Raw genomic sequence first — 16395 nt, 5'->3', positions numbered from 1 at the left:
GGTTAATAATCAGGGTACTAAAGAGTTCAATGATTCCGGAGGCCAGTCACCCCAGCTGAGGGGCTTACCAATCTGTTCTCTTTCAGTTAGACCCACTTGCTCAAGGCCATAACAAAAAGTTCTCTTCTGGAGTTTAGTGGGGGAACCCAAGCCCATCCACTCTGTGGATTTCAGACTATGGCTCCGTACAAGACAGCTAGTGCCAATCTCTCCCCAACTCCTTAGTGTTTCTCTGGCCTGCTTCTGCTATGCTCACCTTGTGGAATGTTCCTCTGGTTCAGTCCCATAGTCTTCTCCCCTGGGGTCCTGGTTCCATGAGCAGCTTCTCAGTCTGTTACTGAGAGCACCTGCTCTTGGGGGCTCCTCAACTTCTCTGGCATACAGCAGACTCTATTCCAAACTATCTTTATGGTTTCCCTCCTTGAGGGAAACGTTCACAGCCCTCCTCTTGGAGTTGAGGACGTGGTTCAAGCTTGCAGTATCCCTTCAGGTCTCCCTATGGAGCTAGGGCTGTGATTCAGATAGTTACTTTGATCCTCAGAACAAGAGTTTCCCCCACAACTGTCCTCTATGGAGTTGTGGTTCAGGCCAGCTGCAGTGCTTTAGCCAGCTTCACCTTCAGCTGGACCCTTTTCCCCAATTAGTCCTCCAGCTCAGAAAGATGAGCAAACTACCCCTCTACTCAGTGATGAGCTGCCAAAATCTTAACAACCTGTTCCCTATAAAAAGTTCTGATTTAAGGGATGTGCCCTAGTATGTATTTTTTGTACCAACAGGGTTACCATACGTCCGTATTTTCCCGATTTAGGATTTAAGAACCAAAAAGCCTAACCTGTCTGGGAAAATATGATGTATGATAACCCTGCCTAAAGTTCTTTTTTAAAAAGATGGGCCTGAACTAGAAATGAGCTCCGTTTCACATGTGTGGGTCCCCGCCACTCCCTGGGGGTGTGCTAGGGTGACCAGATGTCCCAATTTTATAGTGACCGTCCCGATTTTAGGGTCTTTTTCTTATATAGGCTCCTATTACCCCCCCACCCCCTGTCCTGATTTTTCACACTTGCTGTCTGGTCACCCTAGGGTGTGCACATGTGTGGGTCCCAGCTGCTCCCTGCCCCCCTCATTGAAGCAGGTGTGCAGGGTTACTGCCCTGGGAACTGCAGGGCACCAGTGGACATGGGGCCAGCTGCAGACAGGGGTGTGGGGCAGGGCTAGCTGGAGGCAGGGGGTGCGGGGCTGGCTGCGGGCATGGCAGGGGGTGCAGGGCTGGCTGGAGAGGGGCTGGCTGGGGGCAGGGCAGGGGGTGCAGGCAGGGTAGGGGGTACACCAGGGGCTGGCTGCGGGCAGGGGGTGTGGCAGGGACTGGCTGCGGGCAGGGGGTGTGGGGGTGGCTGGAGGCAGGGCAGGGGGTGCAGCAGGGGCTGGCTGGCTGCAGGCAGTGTGGTGGGTGCTCACGGGGAAAGCAGCAGGACGCAGCCCAGGCCCAGCAGAGCAGCCGGGGACCCACCAGGCATCATCAGGAGCCCCAGGGCCAGGGGAGCAGCAGCAGCAGCAACAGGGCTTGAGCCCAGGGCCAGGCGGCAGCCCACATGGCTCCCGCAGCGCGCCCCCGGTGGCCGGAGGAGGAATTAAATCACTTCCCAGCCAGACCCCATCAAAGCCTCAGCACCCCTTGCAGGGAAGCGGGTTAACAACCGGTTCTAAAACTGCTTCAAAACCGGCTCCAGCTCACCACTGCCTCTACTGATACCTACCTTACCATGAGAGGACGGAGGCAGTATATAAACTGGTCCCCTTCCCAAGCTCATCCCATTTGACTGGAACAGGGTGGCCTTGCCCCACCCACTCTGCTCCTGAGCCCAGGTCCTTAAAGATACAGTCACAAGATTCCTTCCAAGCACGACTTTTTCAGGGGACCATTTCCTCTCTCTCCACCTTTATACATCAGACCACCCCAACTCTTAAAGTGCCAATGTCATCTGACAGGGATGAAATGATTAGTAGGCACCACTGTCCATAAAGGGGCAAGGCACCTGTTACACTGCCCAATCTGTATTTTCTTCAACTTGGGCACAGGACCTCCAATCCTATAATTAAATGTTATGTCCCTTCAGATAGTCATGGAAAACTCCAAATTTATATTTCACACACAGCTTTTGTCACTGTTGAGTTTGCTACCCCACTATCTCTAAATGTAGACTGCAAACATTTCTTCTGTGGCTGTGTAGTGCCTGATCTCTGCACTGTACTGACCTGCTTTTTACATTGGATTTCAAAATTTCAGGACTTTACATTTGCATTTTTTTGCAATCATGAATTAGAGATTAATTTCAACTTCAAGTTGTACAAAAATGTGAACAAGTGAAGAGAGAGACCGAGAAAACGGATATGTCATTCTGTCACTCTCATTAGACTCTCCCTTGGGGATTGTCATCCTCCGATGTTTCATCTTGATACTGCTGAAACACATCTGACACTGGGGAATCTCCCCTGAGATTCTTAGCCCATTGAATACAGTAGCCAGTGATACTAGGCAATTAGCAACCGAGCTAGATACAGGCACACAAAGGGATGCATGGATACCTCCGGTGTGCATATGTGTAAGTAATAGTGTGCATTACTGTGTGTTTCCTCTGCCAGAGTGCATTTCTCAGAGGAGTTCATTGACAGAAACCTCACAGGAATCCAGTCATGTGCAGTTAATTAATCCACTGCATTACCAAGTAGAGAGAGACTCAAGGCAGAAAAGCAGCAATCCCCTCTGCATCCTTCTCTAGAAACAGTTCACAAGTTGGAAGTTCCTTAGTAGACAGAGTTTCTACCCTGTTTCATACAGTACCTTCTGAGCCAGCCTGGCCCTGAAGCAGCTGTGAGTTTCCCCACAGCTAGTACAGCTACAGCACCTCCTGCTGGGATCAGCTCAGAACCAATCCCCATGACATTTTTCTCATAGTGCCTCCTTGTTTGGAGAGGCTCAGATTGCAGTAGCTTGGGGTTCCTGTACTGCCCAGTTCTCCCACACCATTCAATACAATGCCTCCTTCTGGAGACAAAGGTGACGTGGCTGTAAGTGCCAAACATCCAGTACACCTATAAGACCTTCTTCCCTGCTGGGATTGGCTACTAAATTCACAGCAATGAAAAACACGTCAGAGACTGTGAAATCTGGTCACCCCCGTGAAATCTGGTCTTTTGTGTGCTTTTACCCTATACTATACAGATTTCATGGGGGAGACCAGTGTTTCTCAAATTGGGGATCCTGGCCTAAAAGGGAGTTGCAGGGGGTTCACAAGCTTATTTTAGGAGGGTCACGGTATTGCCACCTTTACTTCTGTGCTGCTTTCAAAGCTCGGAGACCGCAAAGTGGCAGCTCTTGGCTGGGTGCCCCGCTCTGAATGCAGCTCAGAAGGCAGCAGCACAGAAGTCAGGGTGGCAATATCATACCATGCCACCCTTACTTCTGCTCTGCTGCCTTCAGAGCTGGGCGGCCGGAGAGGGAAGGCTGCTGACTGAGGGCCCAGCTCTGCAGACAGCAGCGCAGAAACAAAGATGGCATTACCATACCATGCCATTCTTACTTCTGCGCTGCTGGTGGTGGCAGGTCTGCCTTCAGAGCTGGGCACCAGCCAGCAGCCACTGCTCTCCAGCTGCCCAGCTCCAAAGGCAGCGCTGCCACCAGCAGCAGTGCAGAAATAAGGGTAGCAGTACCACAACCTCCCCCTACAATAACCAATAGCCCCACCCTCATACAACTCCTTTTTGGGTCAGGATCCCTACAATTACAACAACATGAAATTTCAGATTTAAATAGCTGAAATCATGAAATTTACAATTTTTAAAATCCTATGACTGTGAAATTGACCAAAGTGGACCATAAATTTGGTAGGGCCCTAGCTATTGTGTATGGGAGTTTCCCTCAACCTTTTTGATACCATGATCCCCTTTTACAACAACCACCAAAAAGGCTTTGGGACATCCTTCCATCTAGCTATTAAAGGGAGGATGGCCATGTCTCTGCAGAGCTTGTTCAAGACCAATAGGTTGATAATCCATGCTATAACAGATTCCTCTTGCTTTCTTCCAATCCCATAATGCAGCCTAATCAAGTAAATGTCTAGGCTAGAAAACAAGAATTCCAGTTTGTGGAAAAATGTCAACGTTTTGACCTTTGTTTTCATTTAGCATCAGAACGTAAATGAAACCTAATTCTTTTGTGAAAAAAATGAGAGACACCCAGAATTGCCAGGTGGTTAACATCTCCCACATCCCAAACAATGTAGTCTCCCCATCAGGCTGTAGAATCAGTCTCCCAAGCTCTCCTGTTGAAGCTGTTTCACTTTGCATATATCTTTGACTATTCATTGAACCAGAGAGAGATTGATTCTAAACCCCAATGGTCAGGGCATTCACCCGGGTCTTCCTGATTCCAGGCAAGTGTGTAACACCAACAGACCCCAGTCGACGGTGGGTAGGATCAAATCTGGGACCTCTGGAGTTTAAAACATAAGCCTCTACTGCATGAGCTAAAAGCCATGGCTGTTAGCAAAGGCTGTAGAGCAGACTCATTTAACTAAGTGGTCTCGGTGCCACTAGATGGGACAAAACACCACACCCAGAAGGTGTGTGGGTTACAAGTGCACGAACTACAGGGCTACTCTGGGAGGTGTCTTTCTGGTTTCAGCCAGAAAGCTTCCTCCAAACTGAAACATTTTCCCCAAAAAGTTTTGGTTTGGACAAATTGACATTTATTGACAAAAAAACCTTTTGTCAAATAATTCCGTACTTACAAGTGTTTACAGCTAGAGTTGAACAATTAAGAGACAAAAAATACAGCCCATGTCTATCTATGGAACCACCCCTATCCTCAGGTAATATCAGAGTTGTAAAGCCAGTTGCCAGAAAGCAAATCCTCTATGTATTAGACTGCAGAATGGGATGAGGGACATGGCATTTGCACTGATATATTCACTGCAAGTTCAGGACACGAAATCATATCCTTTTCACCTGGTTCCCACTAACCCTCTCCCTTTTTGAGCTACCCAAGGTTTGAAACAGCAATCTTGCAAGTCTATAATTTCTTTTATCTTAAAGGATCACAAGCCAAGTACTTGTGGCACCTTAGAGACTAACAAATTTATTTGAGCATAAGCTTTCGTGAGCTACAGCTCACTTCATGAGATGCATTCAGTGAACCATTAACCCCACTTGATGCAAGTTTTCCTTGGATGTCTCCCATTTGACCAAGCCCAAACCTACATGGCTTGTGAGCTCTAATGAGAACACCATTCCTCCAAATAAATCAGACCAGAGATTGAAGCTACTATCGAGGGTGGCAGGAAAACAACTTAGAAACTGCTGTGTTGCCTGTCCCCTCAAATCTTATTTTAATTATGATACTGCTGGTGGGAGGGACAAAGGGAAGGAAAGAGAAGGAGGCTTTAAACTAGGATCTATCTAACTTTTTTGCTTGTCTTGCCTGAGAAAACAACCATACCGTGACATGGCAAAACATGTGTTTTCATACTGTGACATTGAGTTAATGTGTGACTACCTACACTAATGTCACATCACCTTGCACCATCAATTCTGGATGTTCAAATAGGATGATGATGGGAGCCAGTTCAAAACCTTAAGATAAAAGGAGATAGAGAGAAACATTCTGAGGACAAGGGGCAATGGTCATGAGGTAGTGAGGCCAAAAATATACTCATGATTATTTAACTTCCCCTGCCAATGCTAACGATGTGAGACAGACTTGTGAAAACTGAGATTCTCCTGTAAACATTTAGACTAATGGTGAACTTAGCAGTTCACCATGGTAGATAATTATATCACAAAATCCTAGAGGTTTTGAAAATATAAAGACCTTTGAGAAGCCCCTGACTCACCTTCTGCAGGGAGTTCAAACTACAGCAGCATTCAGCAACACCATGTTCGCTTCTACATACATAACATGATGTTGAGTGTCATTTGTTAAGTGTCAGAGCTCTAGACTCATTTTGGTGGGAAGAGACCTCACAAATTAGACATATAGTCCTCAGCGTAGTGACAAGACTGATCTTGTTATTTCCTTCCTAAAGTTGCTTTATTTGCACCTTGAAACCAAGGTGAATGGCTCACTGAAGAAAGATTAGATTAGATATAATCTTGATAGTTGAGCATCTAGGTTTTAGATTTTAATATCTCTAAATATAGCAATTCCACCACCTCTATCAGCATCTTCTGTCACCCAAACTGTTCTTGCAGTAAACTTTTAATTTGATGTTTAATCAAAAATTTTGCTGCTGCTTCTTCAACTCATTTACTTCCTGATCTGTCCTTGGTGACTAATGAGGATAATTGGCCCCTGTCTTCTTTCAGAGACAGTCCTTTACACATTTGCAGACAATTATGTCTCCACCCACTGTTGTCTTTTCTCTCAACCTTTCTTTAATATTGACAATAATAGGTATTGTTTTCTAAGACCTTTGGTCATTTTCATTGCTCAGTCCTGCAAACTCTCTCCAATCTTTCTCTGTCTTTTAAATATATAGAGCCCAAACTGGAACATCATGCTTTAGAAGAGACTTAACCAAGGCTGCAAAGAGAATAATTACTTTCCTGTTTTACACAAACCAGTATCCTGTATAAAGTTACCTTGCTTATGTGTTGGCTGTGTCAGAGGACTAATACTAAGCTATCCAATCATTTACATCTTGCTGGTTCAAATCCAGCCTAGGTCAATAAAGACTGCAAATGGTTTCCATCTGATGGTTGTTTAGTAGCTATAGATAAAATTTTCAAAAGTGCCTCAGTGATTTAGGAGCCTGAGTCCTAATTTCAAAAATTACTTAGGCACTTAGGAGCCTAAGTCTCATCAAAAGTCAATAGGACTGAAGTTCCTAAGTGCCTACGCCACTTTTGAAAATAGGAATAAGGTCCTAAATCATCAAGGCACCTTTGAAAAATTTACCTTGTGTCAAGTGAGCTGATGGTTTCCCTCCAGTTCCTGACAGGCAAACAGTCATATTCCAATTGGCACAGACACCAAGGACTGAACACACCATGAAAACTTGATTCTCTTTTTCTCCACGTAAACGGTATGGCACAGCAGTACACAACAGGGTTAAGGAAGCTGTATCTGTGCTGGGGATAGAGGAAGCAGATCTTCAGTTCTCAAGACTGTCAGTCTAACACATTTAACAGCAACATCCACTGACTCCTTTGACATTTCCATGGAGTGGTGAGCCTTGTCCATGGTTCTCTGTGTGCTGTTCCCATTCAGTTCACTCATTTTATAGCTTTGACCCTCATTCCATTCCTGTGTTTTCATTTGTTATCCCCCATATTCACTGGATTTCTGAGCTCTATCGCTTCTCCTTCATTTGGTCCAGGCGATTTAGGCCATCCCTCTCCAGAATTCAACCAGAGACATTCACTGACTCCCTTGACACTTTCTTAAATGGAGGGAGGGGTGCTGTCCCGGGGTCTCAGTTTGACGTGTCCCTGTGCATCCCTCATGCTGAACCTGTCACCACACTCCTGTTCCTATTTTCTCATCATTTGCTCCCAGCTGATTAATTGTTGTTTGTTTTTTGTAAATCCTTTTTGTACAAGGGAGGCCATTGTTGTTTTTGTGGGAGGAGATCCCTTTTAGGGAGTCCCCCAGCTTACAAAGATCAAATCAGCTGACACCTTTTAGCAGCACTAAATTCATTCAGTGTATGTTTAAAACTAAAACTCTCTCCATCTGCCCAGGACTAGTGCCTAAGGCACTCCTGCCTCACTGGGTACCAAAGAACTACATGAAAAAGCAATTTTAGCTCAAAGAGACAAATTAGCTATGGTTTGGGTTTGCTTACTTACAGTGTACTGTGTCTACTACCAAGTCACACACCTTTCCTTCTCCACATAGAAACCTCAATAGCATGAAAATTAGCTCGCATCCACTGAGCCCTCTTTCTGCCTCTGACAGGGTGTGCACATGGTTTATTGTGGGCTTGCTCATAAGTGCAGAGCTGCACACATTTGTTTGATATTGTAGGGTTGTTCACTGGCTCAGGGTTTACATATACTGACTTATTTTTGCATGGTTGTTCATGAGTGCTGGGCTACTCAACAGCTGTTTGTTATTATCAGGCGATTGTGAGTGGTGGGGCTGCTGTGCTGGCCTAGATTGTGTTTTTCAGAAGACAAAAATTAAGGTTTAATATTTAATCTTATTGAGCCAAACCCTCTGCTGGTGTAAATCAGCATAGTTCCATTAATTTCAGTAGCACTACACCAATTGACTACATTTGAGGTCCTGGGCTAATAACTGCAAACAGATATAAGAAAAATAAAGGTAGGTCAAAGAGGGACTGGAGTCACATTCATGACCAGTAGGAATTACACTCATGACCAGTTATGGCATCCCTTTAACTTCTGCTATGAAATACTTGTAAAATTTAGCAAATCATGGGCTCAGACTAGAGGGCATTAGGCAATTGGTAGGAGGATATCATGCTTTGATTTTAATCTTATCACTCCTGGACCCCTCTTCTACAAATCCCAGAACTGCAATTTTCAAATGGCCATTTCCTCTTAGTCCCTGAGGCACCCAGGTCAGTTGCAGGTATATTTTGCTGCATTGAAGCAATTAAATTAATCAGCTGATTCATTGTGGGTGAGAGAATTCTTGTGGATGGGTGGGTGAAGTAGGGATCATTGTAATGGAAGATTTATCAGTCATGTTTCTCCCAGTCACTCACTGCTTTTCCTTTAAGTATAAACATTTCCACCAGACAGGAGGCACAGAAGATTCAGGCAATTTTGGAACCTCATCATAGGGTGCTCAGATGCTACAGGAACTATACAGTAGATCAGATAGATACATAAAACTTTTCCATTCATATCTATTAAATCATCCAGTCTGTCTCTCTGATTAACTAGTCTATTTCCTCATGTATATGTTAGGACATACAAATTCCTCCCCCCAATTTCCTCCTGCTGCTGAGGCTGGATCCCGGCTGACCACCACATGCCCTACATTCCAGGTGCCAAGAGGTTTAGATGAAGGAACTTGCTTCAGCAGACTCACAGTGCAACCCACATTTCTCTCAGGGTAGTGTAGACCATTAACAATCAAGGGATGAGCCCCTGGTTTTGCTTACTCCTAAACTCTTTAAGCCTCAGAAGTGAAAGACCAGAACATGGAATCAAACCCGTTGCAGAGACACTAACCCCTAGAGCTCTGTGTAGGCTGTGCAACAACCTCATCCTGTGCCAGCTTGAGGGGAGGGGTGAGAGAACAGAACTGGATCTGGAGGCCAAACCCAGGCCTCCCAGGTGGCACTGCAGAGACACTAAACCTTAGATCTCTGAGCTCTGGTACCAACCCAAGCACTGAGAGTCCAGGACTTGGAACCAAAATACAATTCCATAGGGCAGCACAGAATACTAACTACTGGACTCCAGAGTCAGCTGGCCTCTTTTGCAACAAAACACAGGAGAAACAGGTTTGGTTTAACTTCAACTGGTATTTAAAATGCATAAATAAATAAAACCACCTTTTCCCCTACAGACAAGATTTTTAAAGGCTGTTAATATTCCAACATTAGGATAAAACGAACCAAACAATAAATGATTAAAAAGGCTGTCGGGGGAAAGAGAGATCTTGGTGAATTTTTTTTCTCCTGCTGTCTCCTAATGTTCTTTCATGGATGTATGGATATGTGGGAGAGTGTGATGTAGCAAAAGTTACGATCAGCGCAGGTGTCCTGAGATAATTGCACTGATCAGAGAGTCCTTCACCAGCCACTTAGGAACTTTATTGTATCCAACTTATTGTATAACCAGCTTATCACATATGTATCTATGTGTAGCACACTGTCTCCTGTGCTTCGGTATGCAGGCGCACACACAGAGGCTCGACCTCGGTGTAACGCTATTTACCTCAGTGGTGCACCGCGTGTTGTCCCGCTGGTGTGCAATCAGAGTGAGACCCACAAAGCAGGCTCGTGTGTGTGGAGGGGGGGAGGCGGGGCAGCAGAGGTGGCGGTCAGCGGGGACAGAATTAACACAGTTGACGGTTCAATTTTTTCTCCTTTTAGGTCTGTGCTTTGCACCTTCTCCCTGCGCTGCTGTTCCCTGAGGGAAAGATGGTTTGAAAGTTGAAGCAGTTCCAAAGCAAGTTCGTGTTTTCCCGAGCCATAAATTCTGCCTTTGGTTATGAAGCCCCTGCATAATCTTTCCTTTGGCTTCTCCCAACCACGGAGAAACTCACCCCTGTCCCTGGATGCAGCGAGGAGAACATACGCTATAGGGGGAGAGGGTAGGAAGGCAGAGACGGGATACAATCAAAAGATTGGGTGACCATTTAACACACCCCCTAAAGAGCAAGTATTCCCCAGCCCTGGATCCTCAGCTGCTCCCAGGCATGTTTTTCCCAGACTCCTGAGCAGGCGGAGGGTCGATCCCCGAGAAATTGGGGCGGGGTGGGGCCGCCAAGCCAGCCCCTCTCTGCCCACAGATGTGGTGCTCCTTCTCCGGCCAGTGGCAAGGATCGGACTGCAGATCCCCGGGCCGTCACTGCTCCAACCGCGCGCCAGCCCCAGCTCCTCCGCTTTCATTCCCAGAGCGACGGCCGGGGCCAGTGGCCAGCTCTCTCCCTGCGCTCAAATCGGCCGGCGGGCGGGCGGGCTGGCTCCCTCCTTATATCGGCTATAAACAAAGTTAGCTGCAACGCAGGGGCGTGGGTCGGGGCTGTCCGTATCTCTCCCTCATTTCACAGCAGCGGGCACAACAGACAAGGGTCGGGGTTGGTCAATTTCACAGCACCCAGAGCAGGGGTCCTCCCTTCTGGGTGCGGGCCAGCCGGGCGGTGCCCTGCGCGAGCAGGCGGGTCAGGGAGCGCGCTTGAGATTACGATCAGCCTCCGGAGGGAGAGCGGGCCCGAGGAAGAAGGAGGAGAGGGAATGGAGGGAAGCGGGGACAGGGAGGCTAGAAGAGAGGAGGGTGGGGAAAGGAAGAGAGAGAACTGAGAGGAAGAAGGAGGGACAGCGCGGGATAGAAACAGAGACTGGGCGGGCGAGATGCCGAGGAGCGAGAGGGCTGCAGGGAGTGGGAGGAAGAGGCTTGTGAAGGGAGGAGGAGAGCGCAGGAGACCCAGACACAAAGGGAGAAAGCAACTGAGCGGGGGGCGGGGGAGGAAAGAGGGGAGCAGGGAGAGGTGGCAGCAGGTCCGCGGGAGGGCTGGGAATGGGAAAGGGAGCCGAGGCGGGGAGCCGAGGTGGGAGTGGTGGCCCCGGAATAACGTGGCGGGAGAGGCACCGGGTCCCGCAGCCCCTGGGCTGAGAATGGGCAGAGCTTCGCCTCCGTCTCCAGCCGCAGAGCCCAGGCCGCGGGTGCCAGAAGCGTCAGGTGTGGGGTGAGGTGATTCCCCGCCCCGGGGGCCCGCCCCCTGCTCCCCCCCCCCCAGCACCTGGGTCTGACCCCTCCCGGGCGCGGCCCTCCTTCCCGCGCCGCTCGCTCCTTCTGGGGGAAAGGAAACGCCGCGTTTCTCCTCGAATGAAACAGCCTCCGGACCCGCTCGGCCGGGGCGTGGAGCGAGCCGGGGGGCAGAACGGTGCATTACAATGGGTCTGAAGTCTGCTCTCTGCCCGCCCCACAGCTGACCCCCGGGGCGCGTCCACGTGGGCGTGGGATTGTGTGTCCGGGGCCTTGTGCTGCCGCAGCGCGGAGCCCCCGATCGCCGCCCGCTGCCTCCCGTCTCCCGCCGCTCCCCTGCCCCTCCGGGCGGCCAGCGCGAAGCCCGAGCCCGCTCCCCGGGGAGCTGCCGCTGCCTGGGGCTCCAGCCTCCTGCGCTTTCCACTGCGGGCTCCGGGAGCGCACACAGGAGCAGGGACCCCCGAGCCCCCCTGCGCTGGTCTCCGGGTGCGGGGTTGCAGAAGCAGCCTGCTCCTCTCAGCCTCCCCGGGGCCCCAGGCCAAGCGCTGCGTCCTCCTGGGGGTTATGCGGTCGGCGGGGACAGCCGGAGGGGGCGCGGGGCTGTGGACAGAGGGGGCGGGGGCCGACTCAGGGGCTGGCCAAGCTTGGTACGCGCTGCTGGCGAACACCGAGCTCTCACCCCCAGCCGGAGAGATCTGCAGCCAGGGCCGAGCATCAGCTGCGCAGACCCTCCCGAGAGAGCCCTGCCCAGCCACAGCAGAGCAAGGCGGAGGCTGGTGCCGGGCACGGTGTGATCGTGAGAAGCGGGTCCCCGCCGGGCTGTGTGAGCGGCGCAGCCTGTGGCTCTGCACGCACGCCCCCATCCGCCCCACTGCTGCGTCTGCCCGCAGGCCAGGTGCTGCACCCGGGGGCCAGCAGCCTTCCAGGGCCCCGCTACAGCTGCGGGCGCACACCCAGCTGCTTGGTCAGTATCCGGGCGGGGCACGTATCGTGTGGGCCCCCGGAGCAGGGGGCGTGTCTCCCGCCGGTGCCCTACGGAGCGGGCAGAGCACGCAGTTGGCTTTTCACAAACACTAAATAAAATAAAGCACAATGATGAATAGTAGGACGGGCTAAGGACCCGGGCCCCGGTCCCTCGGCCAGATCTCCTGCTCCCCGGCCAGCCCCAGCTCCGTGGGGAGAAGAGAACGGATGAGAATGTATCCCCCAGCCCACCTCCTTGCACACAGTGTGGGGCGGGTGGGGTGCCCGCACGGAGCCCCGGTGCTGTTACAAAGGGATCGGGAAGGCGCAGCCCGAGGCTCGGTCCCCGCCTGGAGCCGGGCTGCCCACCCCGGCCTCACCCGCGCTGGGCCCTCTGACATGCCTTGGGGAAAGGGTGACGCCGCCGGGCTAGCTCCCCGCGCCCCCGCCAGCACACCCGCTCCGCGCGCCGGGAAACTTTCGGCTCCCGCCCGCTGAGAGAGGCGGCCGGAGTCCGCTGGCACCGAGCCGGAGCTGGGCGCGGATGCTATTTCTAGAGCCTGGGAGAACGTGGCTACAAAGGTGGGGCCCTGCCGCTCAGCTGCCCCTCGCCAGGACGGGTCGCCTTTGGTTTCAGCAATACAAGAGTCAGACACATTAACGAGGGGAAAGACCCGTTAGCAACATTAGGAGAGACTCCGGAGGGGAGAGGATCTTGGACGCGCGCCCCCTCTCACCCCTGCAGAACCCTCCCCCTTCGCACCCCGGGGCTTTGTCCGGTTTTAAATGACCCAAGCGAGGGGGCTTCTGCTGCTTCTGCTGGGGTTTCCACCCAAGCCACTCGCCGTCCCCCCTCTCTCCCTTGTATTGTCCCGCATCTTGGGCAGCGGACGCGCAGTACGGTGAAGCTAGGGGGGTGTGGTAGGAACAAATCCCACACCGGGCTAGCTCCTCTGCACGTTGATTTCCTTCTAGCCTCCTTCCTTCTGCGGGCTACTGCTCTACAGTTTCCGAGTAGCAGCCGTGTTAGTCTGTATCCGCAAAAAGAAAAGGAGGACTTGTGGCCCCTTAGAGACTAACACATTTATTAGAGCATAAGCTTTCGTGAGCTACAGCTCACTTCATCGGATGCATGCAGTGGCTGCTACAGCGTCCCCCGGCCTTTGGAGACCCCTTCGGGTCTAGCGTGGCAGGGAGCGAGGGGCCGTTTTCTTGTCACGCTCCTTGAATCGCATCTAACAGGCTCCAGAGGTTACCCTGGATTTCAGTCCTCTCTGACATTAGCCATTGGCCAAGGAGAGCCTGGTAGAGTGACAGCACTTTCTTTCGCGCGCGCGGGGTGTATTTGGGGGGGCCCGCCCAGGGATCCGATCAGCACAGCAGGTTGGAGAATGGATGTTGGTTAAAAAAAAAACAACAAAACCCAGCACTTGCTAGTTTTCCGTATCGAGCAAACACGAGACACATATAAATGAACACGCCCCCAAGAGCACGTCTCCCTTTGTCTCGCCACCATCTTACAGAAAGACTCACATGGCAAATTACAGCCGTGCATGTACCGGTATCTCTCGCCTCGGCACAGTCAAACGGCAAGATAGCCATTTTGCACGAGTGCAAGTAGCCGTGTGCGGAGGAGGGCGTGTGGGAGCGGAGACAGAGAAAGGGACTGTATGGCTGCGGGGGTGGGGTAAGAAAGGGGAAGGGAGGGAAGATCACCGCTGAACACAGCCGCCACACAGCACCCGGGGGGGAGGAGGGAGAGAATAAATTAAAACTATGGACTCGTCTGAATAAAGCGACCGGTAGGTTTATTTTAAAGTCTCTTGACGTGCTTGGACTTAAAATAGCCCCTCATCTGCACGCAAGCACACTCAGCAGCCTGGCTCGTTTCAGCCGCTGTTCCTGGGACAGCCTCGGTCCCCATTTCCATCAGTTTCACTGCATTAGGCCTCCAATGATGCCCAGGGCCCCTGGTTCTAGACTATGCATCATCCTTTTAGGCAACATGCAGGTTTGCATTTATTCTTCTTAATAACAGACTGCGGGGAGGGAATCGAAGCATAGAATGAATGAGGGAACCCAGGGGGGCAGTGACGGGAGAGGGAGTCGATTTGCCCTGGGTTGGGTTTTAATTGTCTTAATTCCCCTTCCCTTACAGCCCCCTCCACCCCCCAAAACCCAGGGAACTTTCCCCTCCATTCACTGAAATAATAACTCAAACATTCCTATTCCCCTCTCTGCGCATCCTATCTGATGAGACAAGGGGAAGAGGAATCAACATGTCTGAGGACTATTCCTTCTTTTAGCTAGATCTACTCCTAAAACGACATCACTGGATTCTCCGTTCTGTCGCCTGTGGTTTCCCTTTACAAAGGAGCGAGCAACAATGAGCTGTCAGCCTTGAGAGAAAAACAAAAAGAGGAATTTCCCTACCTTGGTTTGTAGAAGCAGAACCTCTAGACGGACAGATTAGAGGAGCGAGCATGTTGGGACTATCCAGACTTCTCTTCTTGCTTGCATATCCACATAAGAAGAATAGGGGTCGGGGGAGCAAATGGGGGAAATGATTAAAAAAATCCGATTTGGCTATAAAAGTATCGTGTGTGTCGATCTTGGGTCCTGAAGCGGTGCAAATTCAAAGAGACTAGATTCACTTCAGAGCGTGCGGGGAAGATGGTAAAGCGCAAAATCCAAAGCAATCATTCTTTTTTGCTTTTTCACAAGTACGATTCTTGTAATTATTGGTTTTTCCTGGAGCCCTAGAGGATGAGGTTGTGTTTAGAGCCACTGGAGATCGGTGCTGTTCTTCTGTGAAGCATGATTATTCCCACAGCGTTCCCCACCTGAAGGGGGGGGGAAAGGATCGATATTTGTATTAGTGGGGTTTGAGGGAGACGAAAAATGCTCCCCGATAAAGACATGGATTTATCTCGAAGAAAGAGAGGAAAAACGCATTTTCCAATAGTGCATGCAGCCAGGAGGAATCGAAAACAGCTGGCACGAGTCTATAAATAATTCAGATACGGTCTGGTTGTACCATTCCTGGGATAGGCATGGATACGAGATCGGAAAACGCGAGCTGTGAATCGTGGAGAGAAAGAGAAACCTCTACTCCCCCCACCACTCTGCCCCCTCCCCCCACACACACCCCCAACACACACACGTACAAAATAAAACACACCGCTTGGAACAAACACTTAGCAAATGCAGTTACCATCCCCATCTGCATTGCTGCTGACACGTCTGTCCGTCTCTTCCCACCCCATCTCTTCCCACCCCGCTCTGGGATTGAACAGCGACTTGATTGTGCACTGAGTGTACATTTTGTATTTCTGGAGAGGTGGGGACACACACACACGCACACGCACGGAAGCTGGTATGCTGATGTGCATCACAGGGCTGTTGGTTTCACCTGCAACGTGTCTCGTTCAGAGTAACTGAAACGCCCGGCCACACAGTCACCCTCCGAACACATCCATTTGCTCTCTGGGATTTGTTTGTTTAACTCTCTAATATATTTATCAAGGCAGGGGGGTTATATTTATACCGACGTTTCCTTAATGAACTCATGGGTATTATTTCCTCTCCCATCACTCCTCTCGCGCAAAAACAATTAAACCTCAAAGCGATGGTAAAATATAGACACATGTACCTACCAGCAAATCCTGTTCCAACAATTTTGAATTCTCTGGGGTGGCTATTTCCCCCCCCCCCCCCCGCAAAGCAGTATTAACAATCCATCTCAGGCATTGTGAACTTCTTCAGGTTCACTCAAGATCTCCTTTGACACAGCCAAGGTGGGAGGCCGGCGCGAACTGTTCAGAGCCAATTTTAAAAAAAATCCTCTGCAATATAAAATCCCAGAGAAGATTTCCTGGGGGGCGGGGAGGGGGGGGGAAGCAAAGGACGGTGAATCAAAAAACACCCGGCAAAAAGCAAGCAAGCGATAGAGAGAAGAAGGAACAGCAAAGAACCCCGATCCCAATTGGTGGTTATGGGGTGCGGGGGGGGGGGAGCTTTGCAAGT

The 16395-nt window shown here is 50.4% G+C and overlaps 1 protein-coding gene across 4 annotated transcripts in view; it reads right to left on the bottom strand.

The window, feature by feature from the left end:
- Positions 1-16294, bottom strand: part of GRIN2B (glutamate ionotropic receptor NMDA type subunit 2B) — a 291558-nt gene extending 275264 nt beyond the window's left edge. The window contains exons 1-2 of one of the 4 annotated variants that reach the window (XM_038386872.2): positions 16026-16294; positions 14803-15212 (exon numbers count right to left, since the gene is read on the bottom strand). The gene's annotated coding sequence lies outside the window, so the exon portion shown is untranslated. Of the gene's footprint in view, positions 1-256; positions 616-14802; positions 15213-15550; positions 15644-16025 lie in introns of those variants that run through there. The other 3 variants (XM_038386873.2, XM_038386874.2, XM_038386871.2) reach the window with 3 other exon arrangements.
- Between the last annotated feature and the right edge of the window lie 101 nt (positions 16295-16395).

Source organism: Dermochelys coriacea, chromosome 1, assembly GCF_009764565.3.
Source record: "Dermochelys coriacea isolate rDerCor1 chromosome 1, rDerCor1.pri.v4, whole genome shotgun sequence".
NCBI lineage: Eukaryota > Metazoa > Chordata > Testudines > Dermochelyidae > Dermochelys > Dermochelys coriacea.
This window is presented reverse-complemented; position numbering and strand designations above follow the sequence as displayed.